The sequence below is a fragment of the Leopardus geoffroyi genome, chromosome C2, assembly GCF_018350155.1.
Source record: "Leopardus geoffroyi isolate Oge1 chromosome C2, O.geoffroyi_Oge1_pat1.0, whole genome shotgun sequence".
NCBI classification, from domain to species: domain Eukaryota; kingdom Metazoa; phylum Chordata; class Mammalia; order Carnivora; family Felidae; genus Leopardus; species Leopardus geoffroyi.
In genome coordinates this window covers 136,125,748-136,141,508 of record NC_059333.1, presented here as the reverse complement: position 1 = coordinate 136,141,508, position 15,761 = coordinate 136,125,748, and the positions used below count along the sequence as shown (strand labels likewise).

The following is a 15,761-nucleotide window of genomic DNA, read 5'->3' as shown; positions in this document are numbered from 1 at the left end:
TACACAAAAAGCAAAGGAAATAGAGTTTATAATGAAAGACTATCTTTAAAATGATACAATGCAATCCATAATATAATGGAACAAAGGTGAAACATAACTTTTATATCAATAAGTCACCTGTTAAAAGGCTTAGCTTTTTAAAAATTTTATTTTATTTTATTTTTTAAGGGCTTAACTTAGTTGTTTTTTTAAATTAGGCTTACCTTAGTTTTTAAAAGTAATGAAGCTCCTGGATGGATTACACAACGTAATTCTGTGCTCTATGGCACAGACTCATCTAAAACAAGGTACTTCAGTAAGTCTGAAAAGAAAAGAATTAAGAAGGGTAGACCAGAAAATAAAAATAAACCAGGGACTTCAGACAAACAGTATTAAGAAGGAAAGCCTAATAGTGCAGAAGTATGTAACTCACAATGGGCATATTACAGTTATGAATATCTGTGCACCAAACGTTCATAAAGCATAAATTACAGGTGATAAAAGCAGAAATAGACATAAAAACACTAGTGGGAGACATGAATTCACCTCTCTTGGTCCATGTCAGATCAGGTGGATGAAAATAATTAAGTATATTGAATATTGAAATAACATAAATAATAAGGTAGAGCTAATTGATAAGGTAATTCTGTACTTTATTACTTTTGAATACGCCTTGGAATATTTGGGGAAATTGGCCATATATTGGGCCACCAGAAAGTCTTTAAACTATTCTAAATTAAAAATAAATAGGAATCTTAGGTCCAACCATCTGCAATCACCATGCAATGAAACTGGACAACAGAAAGACCCTCTTACCTGGAATTTGTAATAACATTTTCTTAAAGTCTGGATTGAAGAGGAAATAAAAAATGAAATTGCGTCATATAGAAAAAAATGTAATAAAAACACTTCAGAACCTATGGGATGTAGTTCAAATGGGGTTTTTAGGCAAATTCATCATCCTAGAACACTTACCTCCATAAAATATGGAGTCACGGGGCTTCTGCACCCCTGTGGACCAGTGCAGAGCTTCCGGGAAGCTGTTGGACGCATACCTGGCGTATTCTGCCTGGTCAGTACTCAGAACAGTATGAAAAAAATTTTTTTGAGATTTAGGATTTCTGTTCTTTGGCTCATCTTAGGGCACAGACATACTTGGAAATTATGTCAAGTGACAAGTCAATGGAAATAAAGTTTACTGTAAAAAAAAAAAAAATGGAGTCGTGAATAGATACCCAATTCAAAATTTAGAGGCCAGAAAATGAAATTCATTAGCCTAAGAAAAGTTGAGGAAGTTTGGTAGATTGAATATTGGTCCCACTTTCAACTCTCTCTGTATTGTCTGCTCCCTCTTGCCTTTGTGCTCTGCCATGTGGATTTCTTTGGCAGATGGGGGGCCGGTAGATGGGATGCATTCTAGGCTTGCAGCAGCGTAAAAATCTTGTGCGTCTGCAATTGCCTTCAAAGTAACATGCATTAAGTAGCCTCTCTGTTCTGGAGGAGGAAGAGAGAAACCTAGAAGAGAGATGCACAAACAGTCGAGGGCATGACACAGAGCGTCTTCAACCACCAAGACCTGGAAAGAAACTGCCCCAGGCAACGTTGAAGTTCAAGAGTGACAGTGCCATGAAGATTTTGTGGTTCTTTGCTATGTGGCATTAGTATGACAATATGAATTAATTAATTAAAAAATAGAACAATGGTAAATTTTATTTTTTTAAGTTTTTACTTTAAAAAATTTCTTTAGCTTTTATTTATAAGCTTCTATTAAAAAAACTGATAGATTGTTAATCTCATCAGAGACAGAGACAGAGAGAGAGAGAGAACCTCAATAGCAAAAGTAAGAAATGTTAAAAGAGAGGGAGAATATTCTGAGAAACAGAGGAAATTTAAAGCTCAGTAAAATCATTTTGCTGCAATATCTAAATAAATTTGAAAACCTGTATGCAATGTTTTATTTTCAAGAATACAAAATATTCCGGGGCGCCTGGGTGGCGCAGTCGGTTAAGCGTCCGACTTCAGCCAGGTCACGATCTCGCGGTCCGTGAGTTCGAGCCCCACGTCAGGCTCTGGGCTGATGGCTCAGAGCCTGGAGCCTGTTTCCGATTCTGTGTCTCCTTCTCTCTCTGCCCCTCCCCCGTTCATGCTCTGTCTCACTCTGTCCCAAAAATAAATAAACGTTGAAAAAAAAAATTAAAAAAAAAAATTAAAAAAAAAAAAAAGAATACAAAATATTCCAAAACTTATCTCAGGATGAAATAGAGAATTTAAATGGACTGGTTCCATAGAAGAGAGCCACTACCAAAAACACCAGACCCGAAGAGGTTCATTGAAGAAGTCTACTAAACCTTAATGAGAAGATAAGTTAATAATTTAAACTTTTCCAGAGCATTAGAAAAAAATCTGAAATATTTTGTAATGAATACAGATATCAAAATCTAACAAATATTGTACAAAAAAGAATGCTAAAGAACATGATCACTTATGCACATCAATGTAAACATTCTCAGTAAAACATTAGCTAATGGAACAATTAAACAGTATACCAGAGAAGAACTGGGTTCCACTGAAGAGATGCAAGGATGGTTTTATATTAGGGCGTCTATTAATATCCTTCATCACATTGATACATTTAAGGGGAAATATAATGTGATCATAACTAAGCATCTGCAAAGGCATTTGATAAAGGTCAACATTCATTTTGGATTGAAAAACGATAAACATGTAAGAATAGATACAAGTTTCCTACTGATAATCTTACAACTGTGTATCTACCTATTTTTGCCTCTATCTATCTCAGCTCCAAAGCCACATTTTACTTGCTGTGGAAATAAATTGCTTTCTTAGTGCAATTTATAAATATTATATAAAAGAAGGGGCGCTGGGGTGGCTCAGTTGGTTAAGCGGCCGCCTTCAGCTCAGGTCATGAACTCAGGTCTTGAGTTTGAGCCCCTTGTCAGGCTCTGTGCTGACAGCTCGGAGCCTGGAGCCTGGAGCCTGCTTCAGATTCTGTGTCTCCCTCTCTTTGCCCCTCCCCTCCTCATGCTCTGTCTGTCTGTGTCTCTCTAAAATAAACATTAAAAAACATTTTAAAAAAGATTATATAAAAGAAGCAAAAGCTTACATACCAAAGAAATATTAATAGAAAGTGAAAAAACTAAAAATAAATCTCACAGGAAATGTGTAGCATATATATATATAAAGGACATATTAAAAAGCTCCTGAAGGATACATGCAAAAAAAATCCTGAAGAAATGGAAAAAGAGACTATGTTCTTGGTAGGGTACTCTATATCATAAATATATCCAATCTTCCCATGTGAATTAATTTTTTATGATCCCAATAAAAATATCAATTAAAAAAAGTAGAAAGGCTAATAAAGTTCACTTGGAGAAAATAAAAACCAAAATGACCAAGAAGAATTTTCATATGGGAAAGCACAAGTGGTGGGCTAAGCCCTTTCATATATGAAAACATCATTAAAACACTCTGGCATTTATGAATAATAGAAAAACAAACCAGTTGGATAGAATTCCAGAAATAGAGCCAGGTGCATGTACAAGTGCATTATATAATAGAGATGGGATCTTTAATCTATGAAAACTGGGTGAAATGTCCCTTACAGTTGAATATATATGTGATATCATATACCATAGCAAATTCAAAAAGGATGTAAAAATATAAAATAATAAAAACACTAGAAGAAAACATAGGTTAATTCCATTATAACCTTGGCATGAGGAAGTCCTTACTCTGACTCAAAATCCAGAAGCCATGAAATAAAAGGTTGATAAATTCAATTGTGTTAACAAAAACAAAAACAAAAACAAAAACAAAAACAAAAACACCCAAAAAACAAAAAAACCTGCGCTTGGGAAATGAAATCACCATTAGCAACAATAAAAGATAAACACTAAAGTGTGACTTATGTACATAAATACCTGACTGACCTTACAGATGAAGGGCTAATATCACCAATTTATAATGTACTAGAAATTGCGAGCAGGGGCGCCTGGGTGGCACAGTCGGTTGAGCGTCCGACTTCAGCCAGGTCACGATCTCGCAGTCCGTGAGTTCGAGCCCCGCGTCAGGCTCTGGGCTGATGGCTCAGAGCCTGGAGCCTGTTTCCGATTCTGTGTCTCCCTCTCTCTCTGCCCCTCCCCCATTCATGCTCTGTCTCTCTCTGTCCCAAAAATAAATAAACGTTGAAAAAAAAAATTTTAAAAAAAAAGAAATTGCGAGCAACATCAATAACCTTATTAAAATATGAGCCAAAGGTATATACAGATACCTCATGAAGAAGCAAATGTAACAGGCTTGAAAACACATGAGAAGATGCCCACTTTTATAAAAAAATGCACATTAAAACTACACTAGAATGTTATTTTTTTAAGCTTTAAATTGGCAAGTATTCCAAAGTTTGATAGCACCTTCATTTGCAGAGATGGTGGGACTAGACAGGGTGAAAAAGGATATTGACTCAAACCAGGATGGTTTCTAAGGGTAATTGGCCATATCTGTTAAAACTGTAGATATATTTGCCTTTGACCCAGCCATCTCATTTCTCTTATTTATTTGAAAGATATGTTTGTACATGTGCAAAATAATGCAGATTGTTATTCATGAAACATAATACATGCATTTTTCTAATATACAATGTTTGGAAATTACTTGAATATCCACCAGCATTGGACTGATTACATAAATTATCTATATATCTATATCTCTCTATATATCTCCTTTCAAAGGAATATGACGTAGCTGTAAAAAGGAAGGAGGAAACACACTATGCATAGATCTATATAAAGGTCATCGGGGTAGATAGATGCTGTGTGTGTGTGTGTGTGTGTGTGTGTGTGTGTGTGTGTGTTTGTGTGTGTTTATATATTTGCATGTTTTTATATATTTGTGTTTAAGGTAAAAGTGATTTTTAAGTGATTGGCTTTAGAAAGAGAAAAGTGTAGGTATAACATGCAATGTTTTGTCTATAATCGAGGGCACAAAATATGTGTATTTGTGTGCTTATTTAGCTTACCTACAGAGATAATGACATTGGTGGAAACACAAAAACCAGTACCAGAAGTTGTCTGTGAGGGAATGGGAATCAGGAAGGGCACTGGATACACACAAGCAGGGGTGGGAGCAAGGCTTTCACTGTACATCACTTTACATATTCTGTATGTATTATCTATTTAGAGAAAAGTACACCCCAGTGAAGGAATAAACATAATAGCCAGGAAAACATTGATGAGGAGGGGGAAATACATCAGACTACAACCAGGAGACTAATGAATGAGTGTAGAGAGGAAGGGATAGAATCAGTTCCCTAAACGTTGTCATATTGTGTAGTTTGGGGATCAAAATCTCGCGTCCCACTGACCGAATTTAGCACAGAGATGTGGTTTTTTTTCTTTCTGGCCAGCACACTATTGTTTAACAATGACAACCTTAGTATCTGTGTAAGCCTGTACTTTCCAGTTTGCTGTGGTCACCGAGCCTCTCTTATTTTATACCAGATGCTGAAAAGCATTTGAATTCTAATCCCTGATGGGGAGTCACTTGTGGCCATGTGTTTTCATTATCGGCTGTTGGAAACTTTACCTTCTCCAGATCAATCCTTAAGAAATTTTTCACTGGAGGAGAGCGATTAGCTTCTAAAACTCAAAATTTCAGGTGATCCTGTAACCAAGGTGAGAGATAATCTTTTTGAACCCACTTCCTCAGGAGCTAGGGGACCCAGGCAAGGTGCAAAGGAGCATCTGTGGTTCTGCCACCTGTAACATATTTGACCTGTTTGTGAAAAGCTTTTCAGAAGAGAACCAAATGTTCCCCTTAACATTTACTTAAAAAATTAGAAAATGCGTTAGTAACAGCCTTATCTCCCAGATTTGCACAGGAAAGGACAACATGACCTTTTAAATATTCTTTTTTAGTTAATTCTTGGGATCAAGATTGAGGAAAGAAATTGAGAATAAATATTGGAAAAAAATATGACTGTTAAACAGCCAAACCTGGAAGAGTGAGCCCCACAAAAGGGAAAGTAATTGATAGATGAATAATACAATGTGTAAAGATGTATTAGTGTTTTCATTATTTTGTACTATTTCTATTCAGTTGGAACTGATTTCCATAGTAATATAGTTAGCTAAAAATCTGCCTTTGTATATAAGGTCTCCACAGAAAAAGCAAATATGAAAATGGCAATTTTTAAAACAATATTCTGTTTTTTGTTTAATAAAACTAATGTTTCCAAATCTGCTTTTATTAAAACACAATAAATACCATCAATTTTTGACATGAAATCTCATTATATACTGTAAATATTTATCACTTTCTAGGGGGAAGATTATGCAGTAGATGACTTCTCATTGATTCGCTCATAAAGCTGAGTTAGAAGTGAAGCTTCTTTTTATTTTCATAAAAATAAAAGGAACTCAGAATTTGACATCCATTCCATTTGGACCAGCTAATCAGACAAAGCACAGATGGTGCACTTTTCAAGAGCATTTTTTTTTAGCATTAGAAAAATTATAAAAGTGATGTTAATATAAAAACCTTCCAGGTAAAATAGGAAACAGACAATGCTACCGCAGAGATTATTTCCTCTCCTTTCTGGGATTTATTCTCTTACTAAATCTAAAGTTTTGGTATCAAATGTTACATTTAAAGATGGGCAGGACAGTATAATTTATATTGTTTTATGTCTATATGTCTGAGAAAGAAAATGATTAGAGTCAAACAATGGCTGAAGTGGAATACAAGGCAATGCGTGGTCTTGAGGTCAACAAGCATAAGGCTCCTTGGAGACCAATGTAGCTCAGTCATTGGTCACATTGCTACAAACTTATAGATTCTTGGTCACTGATCATTGATGTCAACAAAGCTATAGATTTGTGAACTCTGGCATGGCTTTTGAGAGTCTGATGAAAGCTACCTATGTACATACATCCAGAAAATTTTGGATATGAATCCAAAATTTGGATATGACCCACATTTTGGATATGGGTCACAGACCTTCAGACGTCTCTCACTAATAGTCTGTAGACCACTGGCTAACGGCCTCTGAAATAAACAGTCTCTAAAAACATACTCCAAATATGTTTTATCCATTTATTATTTGCCCTCTTACATTCCCTTTCTCTTTTCTAGAAATGTGTGAACCATTGCCCACCTACAAGTATTCTGATACTGAAGATCTAAGGTTGATTCCATCATTAAGAGTCTTTTGCATAAACTCCTACTTTTTAGTTCTAGTCATAAATCTGACTATCAATCCCACTGTTTGAGACAAAAGAGAGTTAGACTTTATTCATTTTATCTCTTGTTCCTTCTGGGCTAATGATGATGGGGAAAGAAGGGCAGGTGAAATTTCACCATCTTTACTGAATCAATAAAAGTCAACTCATGCAAGACCTGGCATGTTAACTTTTAGATATTTGCTTTTTACTCCAAAGCACCAAGTTATCCTCTAAGACAGTGACACATAAGAGTTTGGTGTATTTTTACTGTACCTAGAAAATTTTTTGTATTAAACAATATAAGATCAGATCATCAAAAGAACAAACCAGTTAGCCTTAGAACACTGTTTTTTATTTTGACCATTAAATGCTTAATTTATGTTTTTGAAAAGTATAGTCACTTGGTAGAGAAAAATAACATCTTAGAGTTCTCAAAATGATTCTGATTTTTATGATTCCTTCTGAAGGTCAGATTTTTTTTTTTTTTTTGTGGATGCAACTTGCTGATGCAACTACTCATATGCAATTAAACAATTTATCTCTTAAATATCATGGCTTTGCAATACTCAATTGATGTATTTTTAAAAGGGAAAACTATCCACTTTATGAAAGCAATTATTTAGTTATTCTGGACAAAAAGAAATAATAGCAAGCATAACATCCCAGACTTAGCCAAAGTCAATTTCAAATGCTGGCCTTCTCTGTTCTCAGCCATCATCCTCGTTGTGTTACAGTCAGACTCCAGGACTAAAAATAATGAAATGTGTTGGTCTTGAACTTGGTGCCTAGAATATCAATCTTAAAAGACCATCCATCTCCATGAATGTGTTCTGGGAAAACTGGGTTAAGATAGCAAACAGCAGGTAGTTAACTTTCCTCCTGCTCAACACTTCTGAAAATAATAAAGATAATTTTATAAGAAATAAATAATTACTGTGTCTAAAAATTGTTAAAGTTATCAGTGAAGCAGAAATATTCAGAAATTCCTGAATAAATGGAAAAAAGATAGAGTTAGATACATGGCAGTAACTGAAGGTCATGACGTATACAGAAGCTTGGGCAATTGTTTTATATAAGTTCAAAGTTAAGACTCGAAGATTCAGTAGGAGGAGGGGGCACAAGAACAATGGTGAGCGTGATAAATTGAGGAAATATGTTCTGAACACATGGGCAGCTTATCTATCCTCTTCTGACTTGATTCAGTAGGATAAGTTAAAAAAGCAAATGATTGGGAGAAGCTGATTAATATCCAAGGATATGGCAACTTTCAGGAAGGATGTAGAATCTTCCACAATTAGAACACCAATTCCAGGCACTCTCTGTCCAGGAGCACATTCCACTCCCATTGTAATATCACTGCTGGAGAGATATTTGTGAATATTTGAACAGGGTAATTCTCCCAAAATGATATATAATTTGTGTGTGTGTGTGTGTGTGTGTGTGTGTGTGTGTGTAATTTCAGAAAAGTCGTATTTGTCATGGAATAGAGATCCATAAATTTCAACACCAATTCCATCTAAAATTTGAAATTCTAGTAAAAGGAAAAGGAAGAATGGAGGAGAGGAAATTATTAAGGAAAGCAAAGGTAGAAAGTAATTCCAAAGAAAGAAAGAAATGATTTTTCATCTTTTGAGATATACTTTATATTAAGCAAAATATAGGCAGTAATTTTATTTCATGGATAAAATTTTAAAACCATTGAGGATGATGAGAAAATTTAAAGTTTCTGGAAAGATAGAAACGGGTTTTGTACAAAGAAATGGAAATCTAATTGGCATCACACTTCTCATCAGAAACAATGTATGTTAGAAAACACTAGAGGAAAATGTTGACTAGTGCTATTTTCATGTAAAAACTCTGACATACACATACCTCAAAGTAAATGATGTGGAAGATCATGTAACAAGATGCTAAAATGGTTTTAGATAAATCACTAAGACGTCCCAAGGTGAGATTCTGGGTCAGAATGAAATTTTCAAAGGAGGTGAGCAAAATCCAGTTATATGACCCTTACATCCTCTGCCCAAAAGAAAGATAAAAAGGATTGGATTTAGAGAGAAAGTAAGTAGAGAAGTTTTGGAGAACCCCACCCCCCAAAAGAAAAAGAGTTCAACAAAGATGACTTGAAGAGCTTACTAGGTGAACCTCCAAGAATATAAGGGACACAGGGTATCTGATTCCATTGTAAGAAATCTAAAAGACAAGACATGGTTTGTGAAACGCTTTCAGGATGGAGTAAAGGGGCAGGCTTTGCAGTACAGCCTATATCAGAGAAAAGGATGCAGAAGTGTGTCCTGAGGCTCTAACTGTGAGCCATGTGAAAGAGAGAGCAGGCATGGAATAATCTTAGGTTCTATCCAAAAGGACCCTGGATGACAGACGGATCATATACAGAGCAACTGTAGATATCACTGAATGTCTGTAGATCCCAGAAAGGGGAAGTAACCAGGTAGAACAGAGATGGATTTGCCCACATCAAAGAAAGTGTACCTGAGAGTCTCAACCATGCTCTAGAAAAGAAAGAAGCAGATTCAAACATCTTCTAAGTTGACAGAGTTCTACTGGTCGATCGCTACAACAGTAGTAGTTAAGTCAGAAATTTCCTGCTCCCTTGCCTCAGTTCTCCCTACTTCAATTCAGAGACCATCAATAGCAAGGTGGAGGAGCATGAGTAGAAGGGCCAGCGAGAGAAAAAGTAAGGAAAGCCCACCCTCTGATGGCAGGCTTCCCACCAACCCAAGGACTGAGTTCGATGAGAGGTAACTTAAGTAGGTTAAAAGTTGTCTCCTACACAGGGATAAACATTTTAAGTTATTAAACCCAGATTGTGTTGGAGATTTGAAGTACCAAAGGTTTTACTACTGAAGAAAAATAAAAAAACTAGATGGTGTGTCTGGTCTTTGTCGAAAAGCAGGGGACACCTTAAAATAGATTTAAAGGCATAGAGAGAAAGAAAAGTTGTTTTGTAATTACTTCTCTGAAACTGTGTTTGTTCTCAATATTGCCATTACAATTTTAAAAGGGGACAAGAAAAAGATATATTTCACAACCACTGAAAGTAGGCACGTGCCAATTATAATACCAGAGAAAATAGAATTTAAGGTGAAAAGTATTAAGTGAGATAAAATCTTATTGGTAAAAAGTAGAATTCATCAGAAAAATATTGAGTCACAAACCTCCAGTTACCCAAAAGTATAACTTTGATACATATTAAACTAAAACTAATAGAAATTCAAGAAGTAATTGAAATAGATGTATAGGTTTTATATATGCAAAAATAATTTATATTCTATTCAAAATTCAATGAAACATTCCCCAACATTAACCCTTTATTAGACCTTCAAGTATATTTCAACAAGTTTCTCAATTCAAAAGTCATGTAAGCCATGTTTTCTGGAAACAAACAATTATGCTTATTCTAAATAACTGTGATTATAGAGGAAATCCAACAGGAAATTACAAATACTTAGAAATAAATAATGAGAGCAATGTGTGTGTGTGTGTGCACACACACGTGTGTGTAGCCATATTCTGTAAAGTGGTACTCACATGAAAATTTCTAATATTAAATATATTTTTATGAAGCCGTAAAGAAATGAATTATGCATTCATCTTAAGAAGGTAGACAAAAATAACAATGAAATATTAAAAAAAATAAAAGGAAGAAATTAAGAGAGAAAAGTGAAGATTAACCATGTAAAAAAACAAAAGCATAAGCCAGGTCATGAAACCAAATCTCATTCTTGGGAAAGACCAATAAATACAAAGTCTTTGGTAAATCTGATCAAAGAAAGAAGAATACAGTTCATAGGATGCCTGGATGGCTCAGTCAGCTGAGTGTCTGACTCTTGATTTCAGCTCAGGTCGTGATCCCAGGGCTATGGGATTAAGCCCCGTGTTGGGCTCTGCGCTGGGTGTGGCCTGCCCAAGATTCTCTCTCTCTCTTTCCCTCTCCCCCTCTTTCCTGCTTATGCGCGCATGCTCTCTCTTTCTCAAAAATAAAACAAAGACTGCATTTCACAGTTTTTGACAAATGTGTAGTCTCATGCATCCACCATTACCGTATCACACAGAATACAGTCACTGTCCTAAATATCTCCTGTGTTCCACTTATGTATCCCTTCATCCCCCAGAAACCCTGGCAACCAGTCATCTGTCATTATAATATCATTTAGAGTACTTTCACTGCCCTACAAACCTCCTATGCTCTACCTGTTCATCTCTCCCCACCACAACCTCTGGCAAACAGTAATCTTTTCATTATATCCAAAGTTTTGCCTTTTCCAGAATGTCATATAATTGAAATCCTACAGTGTGTAGCCTTTGCAGACTGTCTTCTTTCGCTTGGCGATATGCATTTAAGTTTCCTCCATATCTTTTGGTGGCTTGAGAACATATTTCTTTATATGCTGAATACTATTCCTTTGCGTGGGTATACCGCAATTTGTTTATCCAGTCATCTATCAGAGGACTTGGTTGTTTCCAGTTACGGCAATTATGCATAAAACTGCTGTAAACATTCATGTACAGATTTTTGTGCAAACATGTTTTCGACTCATTTGGATAAATGCCTGAGAGTGCAATAGCTGGCTTCTTTGGTAAGCCTATGTTTACCTTTGTAAGAAACTGCTGAACTTTCTTCCAAAGCGGCTGAGGCGTTTTGCATTCCCCTGAGAGTTTCTGTTGCTCCATACCCTTGCTGGCATTTGTGGTTGTTAGTATTTGGATTTTAGTTATTCTGACAGTTGTGTGATGGTATCTCATTGTTGTTTTATTTTTTTTTAATATTTATTTTTGAGAAAGAGAGAGATCAAAGAGAGAGGAGAGAGAGAATCCCAAGCAGGCTCTGCCTGTTAGCGCCAGCCTGACACAGGGCTGGATCCCACTAACCATGAGATTATGACCTGAGCCGAAATCAAAAGTTGTCTGCTTCATTGGCTGAGCCACCCAGACACCCCTCTCATTGTTGCTTGAGTTTGCAATTCCTGAATGACATGTGATGTTGAACATCTTTTCATAGGTTTATTTGATACCTGTATATCTTTCTTGGTGAAGTGTCTATTCAGATCTTTTGCCCACAGTTTTAATTGGGTTGTTTGTTTTCTTATTGCTGAGTTTTAAGAGCAGTTTGCAGATTTTGGATACAAGTTCTTCATTGGATGTAGGTTTTACAAGCCTTTTTTCTCAATATGTGTCCTGTCTTTTTTTTTTTTCTCTTAACAATGTCTTTCATAAAGCAGAATATTTTTGCTTAAATGAAAGTTGACATCAACTTTTTTTTTTCATAGATTGTGTTTTTGGTGTTATATGTAAGAATTCATCTTCAAACCCAATGTGTATCTTTTTCCCGGATTATCTCCTAGAAGTTTTATATTTTTTACTTTACATTTAGGTTGTTTTCGGAAAGGCAAAAGGTCTGTGTCATTTTTTTCTTTTTTCTTTTTGTCCTATTCTATTCTATTCTATTCTATTCTATTCTACTCTGTTCTATTCTATTCTATTCTATTCTATTCTATTCTATTCTATTCTTCTATTTTAGAGCGCATGAGCAAGCAGGAGAGAGGCAAAGGGAGAGGGAGAGAATCTTAAGCAGGTTCCACTCTCAGCAGAAAGCCCAATGCGGGGCCCAATCCCATGACCCTGGGATAATGACCTGAGCCAAAATCAAGAGTTGGCCACTTAACTGACTGAGCCACACAGGCACCCCTGTGTCATATGAGTTTCCATATAGACTTCCATTGGTTCCAGTGCCCTTTGTTAAAAAGATTATCCTTTTCCAATTGAATTGCTTTTCTTTCTTGTCAGAGATCATTGGCCATATTTTCGTGGATCTATTTCTGGGCTTTCTATTCTGTCCTGTTAATCTGAGTTTTATTCTGCCAGTACCACACTGTCTTATTTACTCTGGCTTGAATAGTTAAGTCTTGAAGTCAGGTAGTATCAGTCTGCTAACTTTGCTATTCTTCAATATTGTGTTGGTTATTCTGTGTCTTTTACCTTTCACTATAAACTGTGCCATCATTTTGTCAATATTCACAAAATAATTTACTGGGCTTTTGTTTGAGATTGCACTGAATCTTTAAATCATATTGGGAAGAACTGATACATTAACAATATTGAGTTTTCCTTTGCTTGCTGGATCTGTCAATTACTGATACAAGAGTTCTGAAGTCTTCAACTATAATAATGGATTTGCCTATTGCTCCTTAAAATTCTATCAGTTTTTGCCTCATGTATTTTGGTTAAGGTTTGTTAAGTCTTGGAGAAATGACCCTTTCATCATTACGTATGACTCTCTTTATCCCTGAAAATTATCTTTGCTTCTGAAGTCTGCTTCATCTGCCATTCATATAGGCACTTCAGCTTTCTTTGATTAATATTAGCATGGTGTATCTTTTTTCATCTTGTACTTTTTTTTTTTTTCATAGCATCATAAGTCACAATGTCCTCCCCTTTGAGAGAAGCGTGGTCGTACAATCACTTTTGGAGACACCTCAAAGATTGTCTGGCACTTTGGTACAGAAAGGATTGGTCCAATTTCTTGCTCTCTTGGGATACTGTTGGTGGCTCAAACCCACCCTGGGCTAGGGTAGGGCAGAAGATAGATAGGAAGGGGGTCTGGGACAGATGGGCAGAACATGAGTGTGTGCTCAAGTTTTTGTCAATAGAGATCGTCGATCCTAGGTGGATGCTGGGATGGCAGAGGGCATCTTGAGGGCTCAAGCTGGGTGATGTTACTGTGGTAGCCTTCTTTTGCCCAGTCCACCAGCTCACTTCTCTGGAATCACAGCTGGCTTTCCTTCGGGGTCCCCTCCATGAGGTACTGGCATAAATGACATTCCCACAGCTTCACGGACCAGTCCAGGCTGTTTTGGGGAGCCTCACTCTCCCATCAGTCCTCCTGTGCCCACCCCTCAGGTTGTGCCCTGATGTGAATGTTGAAATCTGTGAAGGTGTCAGGAACAGCCTTAGCTAAGTTGGTGTAGACTTCCTTGGGGCCTTCCCAGACCATGGCCACCAGGGGGGCAGTAGCTGATGAGGGCTGGGTAGGTCTTCCTCTGTAGGTCATGGTAGAGCTCAACAAGGATGCTTTCTGGCACCTGTGGCATCTCCATCCCCCACCAGCTTGTAGCCCCTCTTCTCCAAGCACTGGATTACATGCCTGCCCCAGTGAGTCACTGCTGCAACCCTTCTCACCAGAGTCTGCTTCAGGTCCAGGAGGGCCCTCCTGAGCTGAGGTGTACAAGCAGCCTCTACCAGGGGCAGCGGGCTGCTGAGAAGGCTCCACAGCACCGTGCACCAGAAGAGAGGCCACTCATGACACCCGACCTTGTTAAGCCGGCCTGACCCAGCTGCCTGAGGCCCCCTCCATCCATTTACTTTTAATCTATTACTTTATAGTTAAAATGGGTTTCTTGCTGAGCTGGGCCTGGTTTTTGTTTGTTTTTAATCCATGCTAACAGTGTCTGTCTTTTAACTGGTGAATTTAGACCATTCACATTTAAAATGATTATTCATACAGTTGGATAAATTAACTGCCCTGTTTTTACCATTTCCTACTCATCGCTCTTTCTTTGTTACTTTGTTATCTTCATATTGTTTTCTACCTTCTCTGATCTTAATTCAGCTTTTTTTTTTTTTTTTTTTTTTTTAAAGGAATCTCCACACCTGTCTTGAGGCTGGAACTCACCACCCAGAGATCAAGTTGTGTGTTTTTCCAACTGAGCCAGCCAGGCACTCCTAATTCAGCTTTTTTATGTGATTTGATTTTCTCCCCTTCCTTAGCATACCAATCACACATTTTTAAAAATTTTTAATGGTTGCCCTAGAGTCTGGCAATGTACATTTAGTAATCGAAGCCCATTTCTGAATGGGCACTAGATCACTTCACAGGACACTAGATCACTTCACAAGTACTGCGAGGTACTCTCTAACAGGGCATTTCCAATCTTTTCTCTCATTCCTTAGAACATTGCTGTCATTCATTTCACTTATCCATAGGCTTTAATCATCCAGTGCATTATTGCTACTATTATTTTGAGCAAGTTACTTTTTAGATCAATTATCAAAATAAAGTCTTTTCTTTTACTTTAATTGATTCCTATTCTAATGTCCTTTCTTTCTTCATGTAGACTGAATTTTCTTACCTGTATCATTTTCCATCTGTCTGAAGAATTTTTTTTTAACATTTTCTGAAAGGCAAGGCTACTGTCAACAAATTCCCTCAATTTTTGTTTGAGAATGTCTTTATTTTTCCTTAATTTTTGAAGGACAATTTCACTGGATATAGAAATCTAGGCTGATAGGTTTTTTTTCCCCAATACTTCAAATATTTCATTTACTGTCCTCCTGTTTGCATGGTTTCTGAAAAGAAATCTGATATAATTCTTACACTTTTTCTTCTATAGGTAAAGATTTTTTTCTCTCTGATTTCAAAACTTTTTCAAATGTTTATTTATTTATTTTGAGAGAGAGAGAGAGAGTGCAAGCAGGGTAGGGGATGAGAGAGAGGAGAGAAAGAATCCCAAGCAGGCTCCATGCCAC

The 15,761-nt window shown here is 36.6% G+C and overlaps 1 pseudogene; it reads right to left on the bottom strand.

Moving 5' to 3' along the window:
• Nucleotides 1–13,878: 13,878 nt before the first annotated feature.
• On the bottom strand, nt 13,879–14,332 carry LOC123610405 (annotated as a pseudogene).
• Between the last annotated feature and the right edge of the window lie 1,429 nt (nt 14,333–15,761).